This window comes from Oratosquilla oratoria, chromosome 43 (genome assembly GCF_046742065.1).
Source record: "Oratosquilla oratoria isolate Oo_2021 chromosome 43, ASM4674206v1, whole genome shotgun sequence".
Lineage (NCBI taxonomy): Eukaryota > Metazoa > Arthropoda > Malacostraca > Stomatopoda > Squillidae > Oratosquilla > Oratosquilla oratoria.
The window spans coordinates 22,076,081-22,100,930 of record NC_134819.1 but is presented as its reverse complement, the minus strand read 5'-3'; positions in this window follow the sequence as shown (position 1 = coordinate 22,100,930).

The window sequence follows — 24,850 nt, the reverse complement described above, 5'->3', positions numbered from 1 at the left end:
GAGTTCTAAAAGGAAACTATTTAAGGATTGGAACAAATGAGATAATATACAAAGGAAAAGACATTTGAGATTTTTTTTATTATAGTATTGCTCAGAAAGGCTAGATTTTTAAATGATATTAGTAATGAGTCTTAGTATACAGAACTGTGAATACTCTTTCTCACAACACACACACACACACACACACACACACACACACACACACACACACACACATATATATATATATATATATATATATATAATATGTAGTGTACACACTTATACGCCTCTGTGTGTGTGTGTGTGTGTGTGTGTGTGTGTGTGTGTGTGTGTGTGTGTGTGCAAAGTTCATCACTGCATTAGTGTTTACTTGTATTTTGGATTTTTTGGTGGCGGGTTTAAATGCATAAACTGGACATGAATGTAAACATAAGTTAACATTTCTTTTTCTTCTTTTTTCAGGTACGTCGTCCGGAGTGACACACGACCCGAGCCACCGTAAGAAAAAAAGGAAAGATTTTTTTTTCTTTCTATTTTTTCTACTTTTTCTTCTTCAACATGAATTAAACTCGAGATTCTGTGTTGCCTAAACATCGGACGAGATTATTCTGCCAAAGATCACGGTAATCCCATTTGCATGAAGTTGGGAAATTTTGTTCTAGTCTTGGACCACGTGCTGGTCTCGTAATTGGCATGTTGTGCTTCCGGATGAGGGCGTAGAGGTCCTATATAATCCGATCTATTGGAAATGTTCTGACCTTACAAGCACACATAAACATATTATATTTTTCTCAAGGGGAACAGTAACAGCGGGGATCTATCTCGGGTTTTCGTTGTGCATGCGTGTGTGTGTGTGTGTGTGTGTGTGTGTGTGTGTGTGTGTGTGTGTGTGATTCACCATGGTCTCGGATCACGTACTGGACTCGTGATCGACAGGTATTACTGTCACCCTGTGTGTGTGTGTGTGTGTGTGTGTGTGTGTGTGTGTGTGCGCGCACGCGTGTCTGCATGTATCAATGCACAATCTCTCTCACTCTCTCTCTCGCTCTCTCTCTCGCTCTCTCTCTCTCTCTCTCTCTCTCTCTCTCTCTCTCCTCAGCATTTTTGACTCTCCTCGGCTCAGATACAATAGGTACTCTTGTCTGCAACAGATCAAATAGCAGTAATACTACTCGTATATCAAATCGTAGTCGTAGTAATTGTAACTGTAGTAGTATTTGTAGTAGTTTAAAACTTTGTTGTTGCTGTCGCCGATTTTACTATTGTTATATTCGGCGCTGTTGTTGTTGTTGGTGAAGTAAGACACATTTTCTGCCGTGACTCGCTATTGTTGTTGCCCCGTTTTCTGTTGCAGTTGTTGTTGTCGTTTGCAAGTTTGCAGTTTCTGTTGTTACTATCTCTCTTATCAGCATAAACAACGTGTAACAACACGGTCATCTGGATCCATACTTGTACGGAAACTCAAACAAAAATACATGAATAGAGTAAATGAATACACATATTAATCACATTTTCTCACACGCACACACACACACACACACACACACACACACACACACACACACACACACACACACACATATATATATATATATATATATATATATATATATATATAATATCGACATGAAAAAGCCCAAAAATTCGTATGGAAAGTCTCCGTTTTTTCTTCTTCTTATTTTCTTTTCTTTTTTCTTTCCTTCAACACAATTTTTTCGTTAAAATAACAACAACAACAATACACAGTAATGCTATTGATTTAGCACGTTCCTAGAGGACTTCTTGTTTATTTTGGGACTTCCAAACAAATTAGCCAAATAAAGGTAAACGTATATCAAATCAATAAGACGAAGATAATTTAGGTGACTCAGACCAAACCTAGAATTCCAAAACGACAAAATAAAAAATTCTCTGTCATTTTTAGGCTCGCCAAGAATTACATATACTTAGTACACAACACCTTTTTTATACTATATACATTACATGTGTGTGTATGCATGTAATATATATATATATATATATATATATATGTGTGTATGTATGGTATGTATCAATTATATTGATTTTGATACTGATTGACTGCTTGATTTCGTGTATATCAAAGAACCTGCAGAAAATGCAAATAAAACGTTCAAGAAAGAAGGATCACGTATCAACGTTTCGAAAAGATTTTAAAGGGTGACAATTCAAAGTTGTCACAACGCCACTGCCGTTAACGATTGCGATGTTTATGAATATATTGTTCTTCATTATTGGGAGGTGCCAAGATAAGAGGGAGGGTGGAGGGGAGTGGAGTGTATTAGGGATGGAATGGGTGGGAATGGTCTTTATGCCTTTTTTTTTTTTTTTGCTACCTCCCTTGTAAGAAAAAAAACCTTTGGTATATGTATGTCTGTATTATTGGGAAGCTTAGCATCTCGTAAGGACAGACCGGCAGAGACTTCCAGCAGAGGCAAAGACTTACGTGACGTCTTCGCAAGCAAATTTTTTTTTTCTTCTTCTTCTTTCTTCGTACTTGGCGGATTGCCCTCCGTCCATAACGCGGGCGATTACCCTGAGAATTTCTTGCAAGACCGAGTTTTACTCGCCTTTTGCGCATGTGTGTGTGTGTGTGTGTGTGTGTATCTGTGTGTGTGATTTTCCATGGTCTTGGACCACGTGCTGGACTCGTGATCGAAAGCTATTTCCCTCCCGGAAGAGAGCTCAGAGCTCATATATGAATATGTGTGTACAATTCCAATTTAATCTATATCTTTATGTATGTAATGTAATGCATGTAATGCACATATGCATGTATATATGTCATGTATGCATTGTACATACCGTTATGTATATATTATTGCATCACATTATGCCCCCCATGGCGATGTTACTATTACAGTCAGGCACCATCTGAGGTTAAAACTACCAAAAGCAACAAATTACGTGTGTGTGTGTTTGTGTGTGTGTGTGCGCGCGCGCGTGTGCGTGTGCTTGAGCTCGCGTGTGGACTGTGGAGTCAATGGAGGCCCAAGTATCATGATTGATTGTTCTTTGATAGGGTCTGGATCTCAAATCGCTTGACCCGAGTCTATTTTAAGTTGAGCCTTGGGTGCGTTCCTGCTCGCGTTGTCTCTGCTCCATAATCCGGCGCACTTTCTTTCGCTTATTTTCATTTTGATATCGGTTTGTGACAGAAAGTCGCACATCTTATCTCCATTTTGTTGTCTATTTTATACCTTCTTACACATTTTTCCGTCCCTTTCTTTATCCAAGACAAATACTGGAAACTTAGTTAATCGTTGCGCCTATCTGTACTCTAATGTGATTCGAAATGATTACCCAAGTGGATGAAGAGGTGAGTGCGTTTGCCGTTTTCTTTGCATAATTAGATTTTAATGAAGAATGGGTGATCACACCATAACTTCTCATCTCCATCATTGTTCTCCACCAGTGTTCTCCATCAGTGTTCTCCACCACCTCGTAGCAGATCTGGCCTCCACACTTCTCCACTTCATCTTCCGTAGTCTCTCCGTTTCGTTTTTGTTTTGTTACGAACTGCCAGCGTCACTTCTTTTAGTCTCCGGTCTTTATCCCAAGTTTGTGTTTCTTATTCGTGTCGTTAATTTTCCCCCCGATCCGTGGAACTACAGGAAGTTGTTAATTGTTAATAATGCAAGGTCATGAACTGTTTGTAACTATTGAATGCAGTTTTGATGTTGACTTCATCGGAAGGCTTTTGTCGCAGTGTTCGCGATTCTTTGCCAAAGTTTTCCTGTTCATGTTGATGTGATTTCCTTGGAATCAAATTATGGCGAGAGCAACTTTACTCAACTTTTCCATTCAGACGCATTTATCCGAGATATCTTTTGGATAGTTGGCAAGGAATTTTTGAATATCATGAAAAAAATACAAATAGATAATTTCGATTTTAGTTCTCCTCTGGTTCTGTTTACACTTGGCGGAAGTATTTAAGCGAAGAAGGTTAGTCCTTCGACATGATATTATTTTCTAGAATTTAAATCTAGCAGCTATCGGTGATTTCTATTTGAACTGAAAATCCTAGCTAGTAGGGCATATAAGTGCTTCTTGGTGTAAGCATCGCACCTTGTACAATGAATATCAGTAGAGAAAGAGAATAGGTCTGTATGCCTAGACTATACATAATGATGTCCACATTTTTTTAGGTTGATGGTAAGGGCCATCTGACATCTTCCATTATTGTATTTAGGCGAAAACTGACGTATTTGGTTCTAATTCATTGTGGTGAAGCTTGACTAACAAGTGTGTGCGTGTGTGTGATTCACCATGGTCTTGGATCACGTGTTGGACTCGTGATCGACAGCTATTTCCCTCCCGGAAGAGAGCTCAGAGCTCATATATGACCTTACACGCACACACACACCCAACTCCCCGCCCACGAGAGTTGGAGTAACGACTCGCAGCGCAGTGATACTGAAATGTGTGTGTGTTTGTGTGTGTGTGTGTGTGTGTGTGTGTGTGTGTGTGTGTGTGTGTGTGTGTGTGTGTGTGCGCATAGAGTTGGAGCTATGCACTTAGTCTCAGGTCTCTGCATGTGTATTGATCGTACTGCTTTAAAATTATTTTACGCGCCCAAATAATTTCTTCCAATTTGTTCCACAGATTGACGTATATATGTGGAAAGGTTGCGTGTGTGTGTGTGTGTGTGTGTGTGTGTGTGTGTGTGTGTGTGTGTGTGTGTGTCCGAGAAAAGTAGACACAAACATTGAGACTAATCTACAGTTCAGCTTCTTTCTGCGTGGAGTGATTGTGTAAGGTTACCGCATACATAAACCCAGGAATTCCTAGTTTCCTTGTACTATGTTTTTTCCTGGTCTGTACCCCTCCCCCTCCTTCCTCCTACCTCGACCGTATTTTGTCTCAAACTCTTCCCCTTCTCAGGTGTCCGCCTGTGTCCTCTTTTCTCCGTTATAACCTCCGTCATCGGGTCTCAGGAATATGCTCTTGCTCTTTCCTGACTGGAGCCAAAGCTCTCACCGGCTCTCATATATCATGGCTCTCTTTTCCCCTTTGATGTCCTCGCCTTCGCTGTCCGCATTTATCCATATCCGTCTCCGACCTTAGGTCTCAACCGAAAGCTCCGTCACGAGTGACAGGACGAATTGGACGGAAGGGGTACAATGTATAGTAAAATAATTTGGGTGGTTGGTGGCTGAAACTGACTTTACAAAGGATTACAAAGGCGGAGCATGCCGACAGGAGACCTTTTGGTCCATATCTATGTCGGATGCGAAAAAAATCATAATAATGATAAATAAATAAATAAAACCTATAATAATGTAAATAATAAAGGAAATACATAAATGCATAGGTATAGTTAAATAATAAACAGGTAAATAGTAAATAGTAATAAATTGACATATAATTGATAATAAATGAGAATCAAGCAAATAATGATACACAAACAGACAAATGATAACAAAACAATTAAACAAATTATATCAAATAAATGATAGTCACTACAGCATCTTGCTTAGGTGTGATGATGTTAAGTTAGTTCAATGGTGAGAAATGTAGTAACACGTTTGTAAATCACAACTAACACCACAGTCGGACGAAAGAAAGAGCTGAGTAAGCGAAACTATATATTTCGACTGCTAACTGCAACCCTCTGCAGTAGTACCTACGTACTACTGCAGAGGGTTGCAGTTAGCAATCGGAAAATATAGTTTCTCTTACGCAACTCTTTTTTTCGTCCGACTGTGGTGTTAGTTGTGATGTTAGGTTAGGTTGAACTTGTTCAGAAATACTGAGAAAATAACCCAAAGATATTTACGGTTTGCTAAAGGGCTGTAAATATTTGGCAAATACCCCCCTGCTGGGTCACAAGGTTCGATCTAAAGATTCCATAGATGTATAACTATGAAAATAAAAACTTCGATTTTTTTTAACTATTGTGTTGTATGTCAACAAGCTAAAATGTCAACTTTTGTCGTAGGTTGAAGAATACATTTTCTATTCATATTTGCAGGATTTATGTCATTTGTTTTCGCTCTTTCAGTTAACTAGATATGGACCAAAAGGTCTCCTGTCGGCATGCTCCGCCTTTGTAATCCTTTGTAACTAGGCAAGAACTAGTGAACTTAGTGGTTAACGAATGGGATAGACTTAGTCACAATGTAGCGAGCGCTGACACAATTCTGAAATCCATAACTGGATGGAATCAAAACCACATCAACAGAGCACCTACACACTGAAACCAAAGCTTCCTCCCACAATAGAACAGCACATCATAAGCATACAGTTTTGTACGAAATATCTCAATCCAACTCATTATCCCTTTATATAACACAAGCCTCACCGATTGATTAACAAAAACGGCGTCATGCAACTCCGTCATCCACAACAAGCAACCCTACTCCCCACGCAACACATCTGATAAAAAAAAAAGAACATGAATCATATAGCAAGAACTCCAAGACTGACGACCAAACTCCCCGTTCCACCGAACTCCCAGAGACAACAGAGAAAAGAAATATCCTCCCACGACAAACAACAACAGCAATAGCACGCCTGTGTACAAGAAACCTTTCAGCTTTAAAACAGCGCCAACAGAGGGTAGGCCTAGCCACAGACGCAACATGACCCAGATGCAATCGTCACACAAAAAAGGCCACACACCTCATCTTGCATTGTCCCACACTTACTCTGCTCAGATAGAACGTTATCTTTCCTATGAGTGACTTGGGGTCGAGTCTCGGGGTCTGTGAGCAGTTACCTGAGACCCGTGAGTCTTCTGCAAGAAAGAGCAGGTGGCAATGAAACGACTTCGTTGTCGGTTTCTCCGACAATTTAGACGATTTCTCCCCTTGCGATTCGTCGGCGTGGTCTGTGTTTATGATTATCTAGACATGCCTACTTTTCGTTACTGAGTAATTCATGTATTTTTTTATACTCAAATATTAATTTCTTTTTAAAGGAATTGTGCACAACATTCTTCGCAAATGTTTGGACATGGCTACAAGTGTTTTATTTCTTGGGTGTCGTTATATAAAACTCGGAATTACATCTCCGTTTCTTTTTCACCCACATTTCCCAGTCGGTACAAGTTTGATTGCATATGAATCACGGGATGAATGACCGTTGCAACACGGTGGTTTGACGCCGGGATTTAAAACTTTGCATAGGTTGCCATACACCTATTACCTTACCTTATACACCTTACACCTTATACCTTACCTTATACACCTTACACCTTATACCTTACCTTGTACACCTTACACCTTATACCTTACCTTATACACCTTACACCTTATACCTTACCTTATACACCTTACACCTTATACCTTACCTTATACACCTTACACCTTATACCTTACCTTATACACCTTACACCTTATACCTTACCTTGTACACCTTACACCTTATACCTTACCTTATACACCTTATACCTTACCTTATACACCTTACACCTTATACCTTACCTTATACACCTTACACCTTATACCTTACCTTCCCTTACCGCGGTGCCGTATCCACTTGGACGTTGGCCACCACGGATCTCCATTCCTGTCTGCACGTGACTCTTCTTAACAAGATGACATTTGTTATTTCTCCTTCTACAGATGTCCTTAACCCGTCTACATGTTTTCTTCGTGTTCTTCTTCCTCTTGCCTTCTTTCCTTCTCTTTTTCCCGTTAGGCACGTATGTACTAATTGTTGTTTTCTCATGACGTGTCCTACAAAGTGCAACTGTCTTTTCCTGATAGTTGCTATTATTTCCTTCTTGCGTTCCTATTTGCTGTCGGTATTTCATATACAACTCTGTATAGGTGTCCACCTCGCATCTCCCGACGATGGACACGCGAAACGACACGACACCAAATCCGTTAGAAAACGGAAGAGGAGGGAGTAGACCTAACAACGACATGACCCACATACTTTACAAGTACAGGAATGGGATGACTGTGAATACGACCGTTAGGCCTATACTAATAGTAGCGGCTTGCTGGCCTTTCCTTGCGTGTGTCCAGAGGCCCCTAGGCTGCAGATGGCTGGCTTCCTCCTCTTCCTTCCTGTCTCTCTTTTATCGAAGGCGACCAATCTTGTCGTCTTCATCACCTCCGGCCTTCCCTTCTTCCTCCTCACCTTCTTCCTCCTCTTTATCGTCCTCCATCTCTGTTCCACACCGAGTTGCATTGACAGAGGATAACGAGATCGGATGCAATAAATAATTGATTAAACAAATAAAAATAGAAATAAATAAATACAGATACAGCCATTAAGTAAAACAAAATTATAAATTGACCGACACGACACAATTTTGTTAAGTGAATTTTTTTAAATTTGTAGTTTTGAAATTCACTCTTCTATTTTCTTCTCTCCTCCCATCTTCCTTCTGGCTCGAGTGGCGGCGTTTGATGTTCTTGGTAATAAGAAAGTTGACTAGATTCACATGGTCCAGTTACCTGCCGGGAATTCTTTAAGATCTGGTGCCAGGGAAGTCTTAGGGGAAAAAAAATCGAGTGAAGCACTGGGAAGATTGATCCAAGATAGTTTTAACCCTTAAGAGACCTTACCTGCATAAAACCGTTTGACAAGTAGATTAAACATACAAACCAAAATTAGGTTCCCAAAGGGATAAACCTCTTTGAAGGGACGAGATGTCCCTTTGCTGAATAAAATCTTGTGTTAATATTTAGATATACAAAACCAGACTGAACGGATTTTTTGTCCCCAAAAATAACTTTAAAATTAACCGCTTCAGTAAAATAATGCACTTAACAAGTTCGACTAAGTCAGAAAAATCTACTCTGAAGACTGCAATTAAACATGAAACTATCTTTATAACAGTGAAGTGAATGGAAATAGTATTTATTTCAGTGATAGTGTTTGATTTTTATAATAGTTTACCAGTGAGAAAAAAAGGGAGGGGCTTCAGTAATTATGAACAAAATGGACATGATTGTGTTAAGATATGAAAATAGTTTTCTCTCTCCTGTTTCCGCATGCTTCCAATGCATCACTAAGGGTTGGGGGGAGTTTTGGTAGGTCGCTACGTAGTCTGTAGGCGTCACCGAGAATAATAAATGCATAAAGTTGCTCCGGATTGCGGTCATTGTGTGAAAGGAATCGACTGGTCAGATGTGCGAGTCGTGCGTGGCGTGTGACTGGGTGACTCGATTGAGTCAGTTTTGTGAGAGCCACGTCATTCGCTCTACATTACACACACACACACACACACACACACACACACACACACACACACACACACACACACACACACACACACACACACACTCGGTGACGCAGTTGGTAGAGCGCTGAACTACTAGCATGGTGGTGCCCGTAGTACTTGGTTCGAATCCTGCCCAGGGCCTAAATTATTTCGGTACCGCTGTGCATCGGGTCGTTACTCTGACTCTCGTGGGCGGGGAGTTGGGTGTGTGTGTGTGTGTGAAAGGTCATAGCATTACCCATAGATCGGACCTACGACCTCTGAGCTCTCTTCCAGGAGGGAAATAGCTGTCGATCACGAGTCCAACACGTGATCCAAAGACCAAGTGAATACACACACACACACACACACACACACACACACAAACACACTCTTGGAGCGGTGGTAGAGTTCCCGACCGCCACTACAGCGGTCCAGGCTCGATTCCCGCCCAGGGCTGAAATAATTTCAGTATCACTGCGCTGCGACTCGTTACTCAAATTCTCTCGTTGTGTGTGTGTGTGTGTGTGTGTGTGTGTGTGTGTGTGTGTGTGTGTGTGTGTGTGTGCGCGCGCGCGCGTACAGTACCCATAGATCGGTCATATATGAGCTCTGAGCTCTCTTCCGCTAGGGAAATAGCTGTTGATCACGAGTCCAACGCGTGATCCAAGACCATGGTGAATCTCACACACACACACACACATATATGAGAATGTCAGGAGGTGACTAGTCAGTGCTGGCGCCTGTACTGTTCTTGATTTACCTAAATAAAAGATAAAGAAAACTCCGTTTCCTGTCCCTACTCTTCCTCCTCCCCCTCTTCCTCCTCTTTTCAACCCTCTTCCTCCTCCCCCTCTTCCTCCTCTTTTCAACCCTCTTCCTCCTCCCCCTCTCCGTCCTTCTCTTCCCAGTCCACCTCCCTCTTCTCTTACTTCCCTCCCTCTCTTCTTCTCCACCCTCCTCCTCTTCTACTTTTTCCTCCCTTCCCCCTTCTCTTCTTCTTCCTGCTCTTCCCCCCCTCTTCTTCCTCATCCCCATACCATCCTCTCTCTCCTCTCCTCCTCTTCCTCCTTCTCCTCATCCTCCTCGTCCTCGTCCTTCTCCTCTTCCTCCTCGCACTCCTCCTCCTTTTTTTATTCCTCCTCTTGCTCTTCTCCCCCTCTTCTTCCTCATCCCCCTCCCATTCTCTCTTCCTCCCCTCTCTTCCTTCCCTCTCTTCCTCCTCCTCCTTCTCTTCTTCCTCCTCGCACTCCTCGCACTCCTCCTACTCCTATTCTTCCTCTTGCTCTTCTCCCCCTCTTCTTCCTCATCCCCCTCCAATCCTCTCTTCCTCCCCTCTCATCCTCCTCCTCCTTTTCCTCCTGGCACTCCTCCTCCTCCTATTCTTCCTCTTGCTCTTCTCCCCCTCTTCTTCCTCATCCCCCTCCCATCCTCTCTCCTCCCCTCTCTTGACGTCCTCCTCCTCCTCCTCCCCCTCCCCCTCCTTCTCTTCTTCCTCTTCCTCACATACATTAACCATGGATTTGATTTAGTCCCGTGGTGCATCTCCGGAGGAAGGAGGGAAGGGGAAACTTTCTGTGGGATTTATTTTCATCGACCGCGAGCTCTGGACATCTCGCCCCCCGACCAGCAAATATCCGGGAGCTTTGTCCCAGATCTGGTCATTGACTGAACTACTAAAATGATCTGGTTATCGGAACTGAACATCGTTTGGGGGCCACCAGACCGAAAGAATCAGATTTATAGGGTCGCTGCATCAACAGCATCAATAAGAAGAAGAAGAAGAAGAAGAACAGCAAGAACAACACGAACAAGAACAGCGAGAACAAAAACAACGAGAACAAGAATAACAAAAACAAGAACAACAAGAAGTACAGCAAGAACAAGAAGAACAACAAGAACAGCAAGAACAACACGAACAAGAACAGCAAGAACAAAAACAACGAGAACAAGAACAAGAGCAACAAAAACAAGAACAACAAGAAGTACAGCAAGAACAAGAAGAACAACAAGAACAGCAAGAACAACACAAATAAGAACAGCAAGAACAAAAACACAACGAGAACAAGAACAAGAGCAACAAAAACAAGAACAACAAGAAGTACAAGAACAACAAGAACAAGAACAAAAACAAGAAGAACAAGAAGAATTTTTTTTTTTTTTTTTTTTGGCTCGCACGGTGCAATATACCGTTCAAATGTGTGACCGTCTTTATAGAATTTGTTGCCGCCAGAACCAGCTGGATTTTAGCAGTTGGTGTCCGCGATGAGCGAGTTGGGAGGTTGAGTGTTGTGGTCGTGGAATGCAGAGGTGAAATCGTATTTGACATTTAGATGGCGAAAGGAGGGTGTTTCCTCAGTTGGTGAAAATCTCTTGATGGCCGCCATGATCTTAAAAACCGTCGTCGTTTACAGTAGACTGTATTATACACAATCACGCACGCAAACAGCACAATATTCACTCTATAAATGATCTGTGGGGGAAACCCCGTTTCGGCCTTGGCGTTCCTTGGGGAGACGGGACTGCTCGGACAGACAGTCTGGGGAAGAAGAAGAAGAAGAAGAAGAAGAAGAAGAAGAAGAAGAAGAAGAAGAAGAACAACAACAACAACAACAACAACAACAACAACAACAACAACAACAACAACAACAACAACAACAACAACAACAACAACAACAACAACAACAACAACAACAAGAAGAAGAAGAAGAAGAAGAAGAAGAAGAAGAAGAAGAAGAAGAAGAAGAAGAAGAAGAAGAAGAAGAAGAAGAAGAAGAAGAAGAAGAAGAAGTAGTAGTAGTAGTAGTAGTAGTAGTGTTAAATTTTGCGCTCAACTTTGTGACCAGGCAGGACAACATCAAACTGTTCTCTTCAGTTTAGGGCAGTGACCTGGGGGTACCTCAGGTACTTGAACCCTGATGGGGGGGGAGTACGTGACATTAGCCAGTGCATTCATTGTATCCTACTAATTGACATTTCTAATTCGAAATAAGAAGTACCTTTGTTCAGTATTTGAGTATATCTAATTATTTCTCAGCAAGGTTTGTATCAGTAATCCTTTTCATATGTTTGCATTGTATTTACATTGGATGGAGGTACAAGATATATATATATATATTTTTTTTAGATAATCAAGGGATACGGCACTGGAAAAGGATTAAGAACCACTGGTTTAGTGGGCGAAGAGTTCTGGACTGGGACGGTGGAAAAATAGTGGAAGAAAATTCCAAATCAATCCCGTGGACTCTTCGACATGGTCACTCTTGTTATTTATATTCTTGACGCCTCTCATAACCCGCTCTCCCTTCTTCTGTTATCGTACTCATTGCCACCAATCTTTTCCCAGTTCACTACTAAACAAAAGCCTTTAACAAACATTCCATGAGTCACACAAATACTAAACAAAAACCCTTTAACAAACATTCCACGAGTCACACAAATACTAAACAAAAGCCTTTAACAAACATTCCACGAGTCACACAAATACTAAACAAAAGCCTTTAACAAACATTCCACGAGTCACCAAATACTAAACAAAAACCCTTTAACAAACATTCCACGAATCACAAATTCTCTAAGCTTTGCCACGTCACTCCTGCAATTTCTTTAATCTCGTCTCTCCATCTTCCGTCTGGTCTCCCTCGTCCACGCTTACCCTCTCGCGGCGTTCAGTCAGCAACGCTCTTGTTCTGTCTATCCACATTTCTGACTACCATTAATGCCCAATTTTACTTCCATTCCTTTATCAAGATTGCTGTCTCATCCAACTTACCCTCTTCCTGTCGTTCGACGTTATTCCTCAGCATTGACATCTTCATTCCTCTTAATTTCTTTGTTTCCATTGCCTTCGTTAATTAGTCTTACGTCCGTAGATCATAGCGTGGATTATACACTGCAGAATTTACTGTTAAGACATGCAGATAGAGAACCTCTCATGATGCACCTATATTTATTAAACATTTTCAAAACCAATACGTTTTTTCGTTTTTTTTATTTGATTTTCATTATCTTTAATTAGTTTTGGCGTATGACCTAAATAATTATACTCTTCGGCCTGTTCGAGATCACGCAATCAAAATCATACTATGAAAAAATAATGTTGTAAAAGTAACAGCCTACACAAACCTATTAATGCACACACACACACACACACACACACACACACACACACACACACACGCACAAACACATGCACACACACACACACACACACGGTTGGTAGAGTCCCAGACTGTCACTACGACGGTCCGGGTTCGAATCCTGCCCAGGGCTGAAAATAATTTCAGTATCACTACGCTTCGAGTCGTTACTCCAACTCGTGGGCGCAGAGTTGGGTGTGTGTGTGTGCGTGTAAGGTCAAAGCATTACCTAGATCGGTCCTACGAGTTCTGAGCTCTCTTCCGGGAGGGTAATAGCTGTCGATCACGAGTTCAACACGTGTTCCAAAGACCAAGGTGAATCACACACACACGAGAGAGAGAGAAAGAGAGAGAGAGAGAGAGAGGAGAGATATAGATACAGAGAGAGCTAAGTATGACATTGTTCATGTGATTGTGTGTCCGTTATGAATGATGAGGCAACTGCATGTGTTGCTGCTGCTGCTGCTGCTGCTGCTGCTGCTGTCGCCGCGCCGCATTGCCACCGCCACACTCTACTTACTCTCTTGCTCAGGACGGGTCAGGACAGGTCGACGAGAGCCGGGGAGGGTCCCGATGGAGTTCCTCCTCCCCCCTCCTTCTCCTCCTCTTCCTCCTACTGCTCTTCCTCCTACTCTTCCTCCTCCGCCTACTCCTCCTCTTCCTCCTCCGCCTACTCCTCCTCTTCCTCCTCCTCCTCCTCCTCCTCCTCCTCCTCCTCCTCCTCCTCCTCCTTTTCCTCCCCTCCTCTTTTTCCTCCTCCTGTTCCTCTTCCTTCCTCCTCCTTTTTCTTCTTCCTCTTCCTCTCCATTCGTACTCCTCCCCCTCCTCTTCTTCCTTCACCTTCTCTCCCTCCTCCTCCCCTCTTCTTTCTCCTCCTCCCCTCTCCTCCTCCCCCACCTCTTCCTCTTCCACCTCCTCTTCCTCCTCCAAACTTCCTCCTCTTCCTCCTCCCTTCCCCAGCGAGGACCACACATACTGCACTACCTGCCCCCCCCCCCTGCTTATTGAAAGGTGTGGCCTTGCACAGTGGACCTTCTTGTACGCCTCTCTTTCCCTTCCCTTTCTCTTTCCACTTTCCTTTCCTTTCCCCTCCCTTTCCTATTCCCTTCCCCCTCCATTCCCCCCTCCATTTCCCCCTCCCCTCACCCCGTCCTTTCCCCTCCCTTTCCTCTTCCTTTCCCCCTTCCCCCTCCATTACCACCTTCCATTTCCCCCTCCCCTCACCCCGTCCTTTCCCCCTCCCTTCCCCTTCCTCCTCCCCTTCCCCGTCCCCTTCGCCCTCTCCTTCACTCTCCCTCCCTCTTTCCCTTCCCCTCCCTTTCCCACTCCCCTTTCCTATCTCCCTCCCCCTCCCTTTCGGCTTCTCCTTCACCCCACCCCCTTCCCCCTCCCCTTCTCCCAACCTTCTCCCTCCCTTCCCCACCTCTTCCTTTACTATTCTCATCCTCTCCTTTCCTCTCCCTTTCCTTCCTTTCCTTTCTTTTTCCCTTCCTTTGCCCTCCCTTTCTTTCCTTTCCTCTCCTTTCCTCTCTCTCTTCTTCTCCCATTCCATACCCCTCCCTCTCCCTCCTCCCCTTCCCTCTCCCCCGCCCTCTCTCCTTCCTCCTCTTCCTTCTGTCTCCTCCTCTTTCGCCTCCCCTCCTCATCCCCTTCTGTTCCTCTTCCTTCCTTCACTCTCCCATCCCTCTCACCCTCCCTAACTCTCCCTCCCCTTCCTTCATGTCCTCTCCCATCCTCTCACTCTCCCTACCTCTCCCTCCCCTTCCTCCTCTCCCCACCGTATTGGGTTGCGAATATTATGGGAATTGTGTTTTACGGAGTCTGTATTTTTCGGAGATCTTGGGACAACGTTACGGACCAGAACCATGCAGCATTCTTTAGTGGTTTTTATGACTTCCCTACTCATAAAAAAAAGAAGAAGAAGAAGAATGGTGATCAATTTTGAATTTTACTTTTTTTTTTCTTCTTCTTCTTTTTCTCCTTCTTCTTCTTCTTCGAGTTCTTCTTCTTCTTCTTCTTCTTCTTCTTCTTCTTCTGCTTCCTCCTCCTCCTCCTCCTGCCCGTTCCATAAATTTCTCATTTACCACCTGTAGGACTTCAGATCTTCGAAGCTGTAGCGTCCCGAAATATAGAAGCGCTGGTTATAACATAAAAAGATCCCCTCCTACCCTTTCCCCCCTCTCCTCCCCCTTCCTCCTCCTCCTCCTCCTCCTCTCGCCTCTCTCTTCCTTCTCTTCTTCCTTTTCCGTTTCCTTGTCCTCCTGTACCTTCCTGAGAGAGAGAGAGAGAGAGAGAGAGAGAGAAAGAAAGAGAGAGCGTTCGTTCGTTAGTATATCTTGCCCCTTTCATCCCCTTTCCCTTTTTTTTTTACCTTAGTTCTTGCCCTTCCTGTCCACCCCTATTCACTCTTATGTCCACTGGGTATCAATCCTCAATATCAATCCTCCATTATAGTTATTCCTTATTCAAGCCTTCGGCCATCTTCCAATCAACTCCTCAATCCTCTCTCATACTCCCACGAACCCGCTTGCCATTCTTTTATTACCAGTCAATCTCTCCGTCGCCTTACCTTTCCCTTTCCTTTCCCTTTCCTTTCCCTTTCCTTTCCCTTTCCTTTCCCTTTCCTTTCCCTTTCCTTCCCTCCTCTTCCCTCGTTTCCCCCTTGCCCTCCTCCCATACCTTTCTTTTTCGTACCCCTCTCCTCTCCCTTTCTTCTCTCTTCTCTTTTCATCAATTCCCTTTTGGCTCCTCACCTCTCCCCCTTCTTTCACCTTCCTTCCTCTCTCTCTCTCTCTCTCTCTCTCTCTCTCTCTCTCTCTCTCTCTCTCTCTCTCTCTCTCTCCCTCTCTCTTCCCCCTTTCTCCCCCTCCCCTCTTGTATGATTTTTCTTATGTCCAGTTCTCCTACCTCTCTCTCACTTTCACCTCCCCCTTCCCCCCTTCACCCTCCCCCCTTCCCCCTCGCCCCTCCCCCTTCCCCCCTCCCCCTTCCCCCTCCCCTTCCCCCTCCCCTTTCCACATATGTCCTTTAGTTATTGTCCTTTCTCCTATTTCTCTATTGTGACCTTTGCATACATAATCTCTTCCCCTCCCCTCTTCCCGTTTTCTTCCTCGTCTTATCCCATTTTCCTCTCATCCAATGTCCCTCATAGGTCTTCAAGTCTTCCCTCGCCTGACCCCCTCCCCTCCTCCTCCCTCTTCCCTTCTCCTCCCTCTTCCCTTCTCCTCCCTCCTCCCATTAGTTCCGTTGGCCAAACCTTATGATCATTTAGCCTGTTCCCACTGCCCCTTTCACTACCTACTCCTCCTCCTCCTCCTCCAGCTCTTCCCGCTCCTCCTTCACCTCTTCCCCCTCCTCCTCCTCCTCCTGCTCTTCCTCTTCCTCCTCTTTCTCTTAATTCTCCTTCGCCTCTTACCCCTCCTCCTCCTATTTCTCCTCTTTTTTTCTTCTCTTATCCTCTTCATCGTACTCCTCCTCCTCCTCTTCCCCCTCCCCTCCTCCTCCTCCTCCTCCTCATCCTCCTCCACAACTCCTCTTCTTCCTTCTCCTTTCCCTCCTCCTCCTCCTGCTCTTCCTCCACCTCCTCTTCTTCCTCTTCCTCCTGCTTTGGCTTCCCATTTCTTCAAACTCTCTTTTCATCCTTATAGACCTACTTCCACCACCTTCCAATTACAACCACCTTCCACATACAACCACCTTCCACATACAATCACCTTCCACTTATGTCACACTCCACTGATCAACCTAATATCATACATCGACCTCAGTCGATGTCTTTCATTCGCCGTTACTTATATTTTCTTGAAGCGACTCAAAAACACAAATAATAATATTGTGTAATCACAATTAACACCACAGTCGGTCGAAAGAAAGAGTTGAGTAAGCGAAACTATATATTTCGATTGCTAACTGAAGAGGGTTGCAGTTAGCAATCGAAATATATAGTTTCGCTTACACAGCTCTTTCTTTCGTCTGACTGTGGTGTTAGTTGTGGTTTACAAATGTGTTACTACATTTCTCACCAGTGATATTGTATAATAATTCTAACTGGACTCTTTCATTGGCAGTGCAGGGATTGTCAACTGAGACATGGATCATAGTTTTGAGTTATTATATTGTGTCATTGATCATGATCGTGTTAGGGGCCGCTCCAGTGACATTATTACGTTGAGAGAGAGAGAGAGAGAGAGAGAGAGAGAGAGAGATAGCGAGAGAGAGAGAGAGAGAGATAGCGAGAGGGAGAGAGAGATAGCGAGAGAAAGAGAGAGTTTTAGAGATTATTACGTAGAAGGACTAAGAAATAATTGAACAGAAGGAACAAAAAGGAAGTAGAACGTGTCTTAAATCCAGCAAGAAATCCACGTGTCTTCGAGAAGAGGCTGTGTGGGTTTCGCTCAAAACCGTCCCCCTCGAATCCCCGAATCCCAGAGTAGGTCTTTTTACCGACTGAAACCTGACACATTCATTTTATGGCCTTTTTACTCACCCGCCTCTGACCGCCTACCTGCTGTTTACATATCTTCTACTGCCGGCCATTCTGTAAATCTTTCAATTCTTCTGGAGCCATTTGGAATCTTCAGCAATCTTCTGGAACCTCTAGCAATCTTCTGGAACCTTTAGCAATCTTCTGGAACCTCTAGTGATCTTCTAGAACCTCTAGCACTCTTCTTGAACCTCTGGCAATCTTCAGGAAACTCTAGCAATCTTCAGGAAACTCTAGCAATCGTCTTGAACCTTTAGCAATCTTCTGGAACCTCTAGCAATCTTCAGGAACCTCTAGCAATCTTCTGGAATCTTTAGCAATCTTCTGGAACCTCCAGCAATCTTCTGGAACCTCTAGCAATCTTCTGGAAACTCGGGCAATCTTCTGGAACATTTAACAATCTTCTGGAACCTCTGGCAACCTTCTGAAACCTCTGGCAATCTTCTGGAACCTCTAGCAATCTTCTGGAACCTCTAGCAATCTTCTGGAACCTCTAGCAATCTTCTGGAACCTCTAGCAATCTTCTGGAACCTCTAGCAATCTTCTGGAACCTCTAGCAATCTTCTGGAACCTCTAGCAATCTTCTGGAACCTCTAGCAATCTTCTGGAACCTCTAGCAATCTTCTGGAACCTCTAGCAGTCTTCTGGAACCTTTAGCAAACTTCTGGAACCGCTAGCAATCTTCTGGAACCTCTAGCAATCTTCTGGAAGCTCTAGCAATATTCTGGATCCTCGAGTAATCTTCTGGAATCTCTAGCAATATTCTGGAACCTGTAGCAATCTTCTGGAACCTTTAGCAATCTTCTGGAACCTGTACCAATCTTATGGAATCTTCTACTAGCTTTCGGAACCTTCTGGATCCTTCTACGGCACTTTGGAAGCTTCTGAAAGCTTCTAGAACCTTCTGCAGACTTCTGCAACTACGTAACAATCATCTTAAGCTGAACTGGCCTTGCTTCGACAGTTCCATACAGTTATGAAGCTAAACTCCAGTCGATTAGATTTTTTTTAGAAACTGATAATGCCTCGGAGGCTAGATATTTACAAATATTTACAAACGACGGACGGAAGATGAGGGAACAAGCCGACTGAATATAACCTTCAACGCTTTCTCTGCCATTCACGACGTCTTGGTACATCTAGCCTAGCTGTCGCCATACCATTGTATTCAGCCCAGGGAGGTAACTGCCCGACGAAAGGTGTTTTATGTTTGCATACATTGCACTTAACAAATTGTAAGCTGTCTGGAAAGACGTTGATAGGGAAAATGAAAACATGTGATCTTCATTACATAGAATGGAAGGGTGAATGTATATTAGATGGATTTAGCCCAAGTCTCAAATTACGTCTACTTTCATTAATTGCTTCCATCTTTTATTCATTAGCTCACACTGTGTAATTTGCTGAAAACAAACAGCTGTTTTTTTTTTTTTTAATCCAGTGATGTTCTTCTCTCTATGTCTCCTAACGTCACCATCACTGCCTTAGAATCGCCTTCCCTTTTTCCTCTTCCTTTTTATCACACATCAGCATTCTCCAGTTTCGTTTTCTTCACACTACCGACAACACCGAGGTTCCGACGCAACGCCGGTCCGACGTCACACCTGTGGCGGTCGGGAAGCGTGCGGGGCTAGGCGTCGATCGCGAGCCCACGCGCACACACCCGCCTTCGCCTAACGGGACTCGACCGGGAAGAGTTGCGAAGTCTTCCGGTCACCGCGCAGACTCTACGCCCTCTGTCGGGTCATCATCGTTTCAAGGCTGTGCTCTGCTGCTGCCTACCTACCTTCCGGCCTGCCGACCTGCCTGCCTGCCTGCCTTCCGTCCTGCCGACCTGCCTGCCTGCCGACCTGCCTGCCTGCCGACCTGCCTGCCTGCCTACCTTCCGTCCTGCCGACCTACCTACCTGCCTGCCTACCTTCCGCCATGTCGACCTGCCTGCCTGCCTACCTTCCGTCCTGCCGACCTGCCTGCCTGCCTACCTTCCGTCCTGCCGACTTACCTACCTACCTGCCTGCCTGCCTACCTTCCCTCCTGCCGACATGCCTGCCTGCCTACCTTCCGTCCTGCCGACCTGCTTACCTGCCTACCTTCCCTCCTGCCGACCTGCCTGCCTGCCTACCTTCCGTCCTGCCGACCTACCTACCTGCCTGCCTACCTTCCGCCATGTCGACCTGCCTTCCGTCCTGCCGACCTGCCTGCCTGCCTACCTTCCGTCCTGCCGACATGCCTGCCTGCCTACCTTCCGTCCTGCCGATCTACCTGCCTGCCTACCTTCTGTCCTGTCGACCTGCCTGCCTCCCTACCTTCTGGCCTGCCGACCTGCCTGTCTGACTGCCTTTCGTCCTGCCGACCTGCCTGCCTGCCTTCCATCCTGCCGACCTACCTGCCTGCCTACCTTTTGTCCTGTCGACCTGCCTGCCTGCCTTCCTTCCGTCCTGCCGACCTACCTGCCTGCCTACCTTCCGTCCTGCCGACCTGCCTGCCTGCCTACCTTCCGTCCTGCCGACCTGCCTTCCATTCTGCCGACCTGCCTGCCTGCCTTCCATCCTGCCGACCTGCCTGACAGACTGACTGACTGGGTACCTGGCTACCTATCTACCTGTTTGCCTGCCTACATGGCTGCTTACCTACCTTCCTGCCTCTCCCTATGCTTATCTACCTGTCTGTCAACCTATCAGTTCAGTTACAGTCAAGAACGAGTTCCTATTCGCAAAAAAAAAAAAAAAAAAAAAAAAATTCAATTCATAATCTTTTCATTTCCAGTATAATTCAGTTCATTATGAAAGGGAAGAATAGGCACAGAATACCACTAGATTAATTCTCGAAAGTCACCAGATGTTAAAAAGAAATCTGCTAGATATAGCAGGAAGGAAGCCGCTGAATTGGCAACACTGCTCACTGTGCATAAGGGCCGGGCGTATACAGAACACCAATTCTACCCAGCCCAACCCCATACCAGTGTAGCACATTGACAGGAGCTGAACCTGTAAATCTTATTCAAAACACGTGAATTATGCAGGAAGTAGTTTCTCATTAAGTTGCATTTTGTATAATTTTGATATATTTCTTCAAATGATATACTGCTAATATTTTTTTTTCATAGCAAACTGGACGTTTAACTCGGTTAGTTTAATTCAATGTTCTGCTTTCTCAGATCTGATTCACATTTTTAAGTCGCCGATTACCAACGTGAATTTGTTATTATTATTATTTTTTTTATCCATTACATACCTTAAACCATAATAGAACTCAGTTTCATCGCTTGAACTCTGTGAGGTTGGGGCATGATCCCACTGGCTAAGCGTGTTAGGGCGTCGTTACTTGCGGCGAAGGTCGAGGGGATGGCGGTTCGAATCCTGCCACCGGCGAAGTTGAACCAAGGGCATGGTTCATTCAATTCCACGCTACAAAGTCCTCTGTAAGGGGCACCGAACTAGCCTTCCGATGGAGGGAGTCTGTGACATTAAACCTTATCATATCACTTTTTACATAGACTCGTAACATTACCCTATCTAATACACAACTGATCTTTACTGCATTGCTTAGGTCCTGGGTCTGCTTGTTGGAGCTGATCCTAGCCCCTCCTTTCGTGCAAGACTTGTTTAATATGGGTGACCCTGCAGAGATGTCCGTCTCCGTCGACATAACTCTTGTAGTGATAATGATACTCTTCCCTCATCATCAACGTCAAGAAGTCGACTCACGGACAGCAGAGGTGCGCTGCCTGGGGGTAGATGGTAGATGCAGTCCATCAGAGACCATTTCTTGAACCGTATAGGGCGTCTCCTGTGTGTAGTATATCAAAATGTATAATACTTTTTCATTTCGTTTTGTACTTTCATGTGAATGTTGCTGAAGAAAATATAAGACAGGGTACTCGTGATATATTTGTATAAAAAATTATTTTTATGGAACTATAACTCAGGGAAGGAATGGGTGGGAATGATTTTGTGCCTTTTTCTTTTTGGCTACCCCCCTTGTAAGGGGAAAAAAGCCTTGGTGTATGTATGGTATATGTATGTATAACTCTGAAACAAACATATAATCTAGCTTAACCCAACCTAGCCCAACCGAACCTAGCCCAAACCCAACCTAGCCCAACCCAACCTAGCCCAACCCAACCTAGCTTAACCCAACCTAGCTTAACCTAGTTCAATTCAACCAATCATCAATCAAGTAGTTCTCGTTTATTAGTTGACCTTCGTGCACCTTACACGCCCGTCAGTACACCAGTTAGATGTTTTGTGGTGATAAGGATCGTACAAGACCCGGGGAGTGGTGGTACTCGACCCAACGGAGAACGGGTAAACAAGTTGGTGTAGGGTAGGGAGTCGCTTTACGACCCATGGACTTCTTCGTGAGGTTTTGGGTAAAGGTAATACCCTATGTTGTGTAAGAACAGCAACAGGGTGGCCGATCGGACAAGGACGCTTGCGTCTGGAGGCGAGGATCTATGCGGATGTGGGTTCGAGTCCTGCAAGAACCGGCACGTGACGACAGGAAGTGTTTAGTGTCATAAAAAAAACAGGGATCCGACAAAAACATAAGTGCCTAACCACCTCGTAGAGCAAGGTAACAGGTTAAGAAAATGAAAATTAGAAAAATATATAAGAACGAGCTCGTGGTTATGTACAGTAAAGGAATGTGGGTCTTGGAACAAATCTTCAGGTTTTTAAAGAGACTGGACAGCACAAATGTTGTGATTCTTCTTCTTCTCTTCTTCTTCTTCTTCTTCTTCTTTTCTTCGTCTTTTCTTCTTCTTCTTCTTCTTCTTCTTCTTCTTCTTCTTCTTCTTCTTCTTCTTCTTCTTCTTCTTCTTCTTCTTCTTCTTCTTCTTCTTCTTCTTCTTCTTCTTCTTCTTCTTCTTCTTCTTCTTCTTCTTCTTCTTCTTCTTCTTCTTCTTTCTTCTGGTGAATACAAAACGAAGAAGAAACGAGTGGTATCAAGCTACCAATTCGCCAAACACAGTTCCCACACGAGCAGTCGTTGGGAGCTTCAGAATTAAACCAGATAAACATCAAAGTTGTACCATGTACTGCCTTTCTTTCGATAGTCATCTTTTTATGTTTATGCTCGTCTATTACTTGTTTATTCATGTATTTGGGTTGTATATTGTATATAATATTCAGCAACCAGCCTCGTTATTAGACGAAAGGTCCTCAGTCAATAAACTTTTCCATTGTTAAACCCTTATATGGTCGTCGGTCGTTTCGACCATGGGCTGGCCCCCTTCCCCCCTTCCCTCCCTCTCTCCCCCCTCCCCCCATTAGCCTGGGAGGAATGTGGGGAGGACAAAACCCCGCACAGTCCTGTCCTTGCCACGCCATTCAGTCCATACAAGGACAAGGGTCCAAACCCGAGACGGTTCCATTCGCTCATTCGTCCAGTTTAGGTCATACAAGACATTTATTCCTGTGTCTTAAAAGGAACGAGTAATTATGGAAAAAGGTCCAGAAAGAGACCTCAGGGCATTGTTGAGCACCGGCCGTGTAGAGGGTAGACCGGGGAACCGAAGAAACCGGAGATGTAGACGAGTTGGGAAAGGTAGACCGAAAAATCCGATTGAAGTATTTCGTTCAAAAGATTTTTGAACCCTTTTCCATACCCTCGTGGTTCTTTTTATTACATTAGCGGTGTCTTTATTCCTAGAAACGAGTTCCTCTACCCGAGTTACCACGTTTTGTTGGGATTATCTTCACGCCTTCACTAAATCAGAGCAAGGAGGAGGATTCAGGGGAGAGTTCAAGGTCGTTTTGATCAATTTTGAACCTTCAGGTTGTGTAGGAATTGATGAGTTGACAGGCGAGAACGAGTTGCTGCTCTGCATAGCCACGGAAGTGAAAGGCTCGACCGCCCGATGGTGCTCCGCTCGTTACGTAAAGCATTCAGGTTCGAGTCCAGAAACCCTTAAGGCCCCAGAGAGGGTCCAGGCCCCAGGTCCCAGAGGGTTTTTAAGGCTTCTGTTAGTGGGGTTCATAGCCCGGAAACAAGTAGCCCATAGCGGATAGCCGACGATTTAATTCAGTCCATACGGGGCTTGGGAAACAGCGTTACATAAATCAGGGTGTGCATGAGGGAACGGGGTGGGGACAGCTGATGGGAGGCACCTGGTCCCTGAGGCTAAGAAAGTATGGGAAGACGGGGCCGCGTCATGGCGGGAAGTCAAGGCTGAGCACCAAGGAACTTCGGAAGTACCTGGTCGTGGTCTCTCAGTAGGTGGTCAACGTTTTTGCGACTCTAGATCCCGAAGGAAGGGGGGGGGGGGCAGTAAATCGGTGAGCATTGCGGTGTTTAAAGGGAACCGGCCACCAAGCAGTGTGACTTTATTTATTTATTTGTTTATCTATTTACTTGTTTATTCGTTTATTTATTTATTCATCTATTAATTTATTTATGTCTTTATTTGTTTATTTCTTTTTTATTTGTTTATTTATTCATATACGACTGGGCCGTGAACTAAGTCGTTTCGTTTTGAAGGTTCAGGATGGCGTGATGGTACGGTCTTCATCTTGTAAGACGCAACCCGCTCAGGCGAGGGTTCGAATCCCAGCAGATGAGTTTATTTCCATATATATATGTTTACTTATTTATTTATTGGATGGGAAACAGTCACCACAGGGCTTTATTCAGCGGTATTAAGATATTTCACTCATTTCTTGGTCTACCAGCCTGATGGAAATAAAACCAACGCGTTATCATAACGATCATTGGTAGATGTGATTTGGGACGGGGCGGGGCTGGGGAAACGTGGGTAGAGGATCTTAGAGACGAATAAAACCGCTTGGCATCGAAAGGCGGAGACCACAGTGGAAGATTCGAACTCTCACGTTAACCGGAATAAAATCTATAAAGTGTTTCATCGCATAGCAAAAGCGCTGAGGGCGTGCGTAGATAAATAAACTCGCTGGGCAACAGACAGATTGATATATATGAAAAGTCGAGATCGGTTGGCGAAATCGCTGAGACGTGGTCAGGTGGGAGCCTGAATATTGTATGCGAGATGGAGAAGAACTGGTTAATTTATTATCGTACGAAGTTATGGGAGAGTTGGGAGGTTGGCTGGGT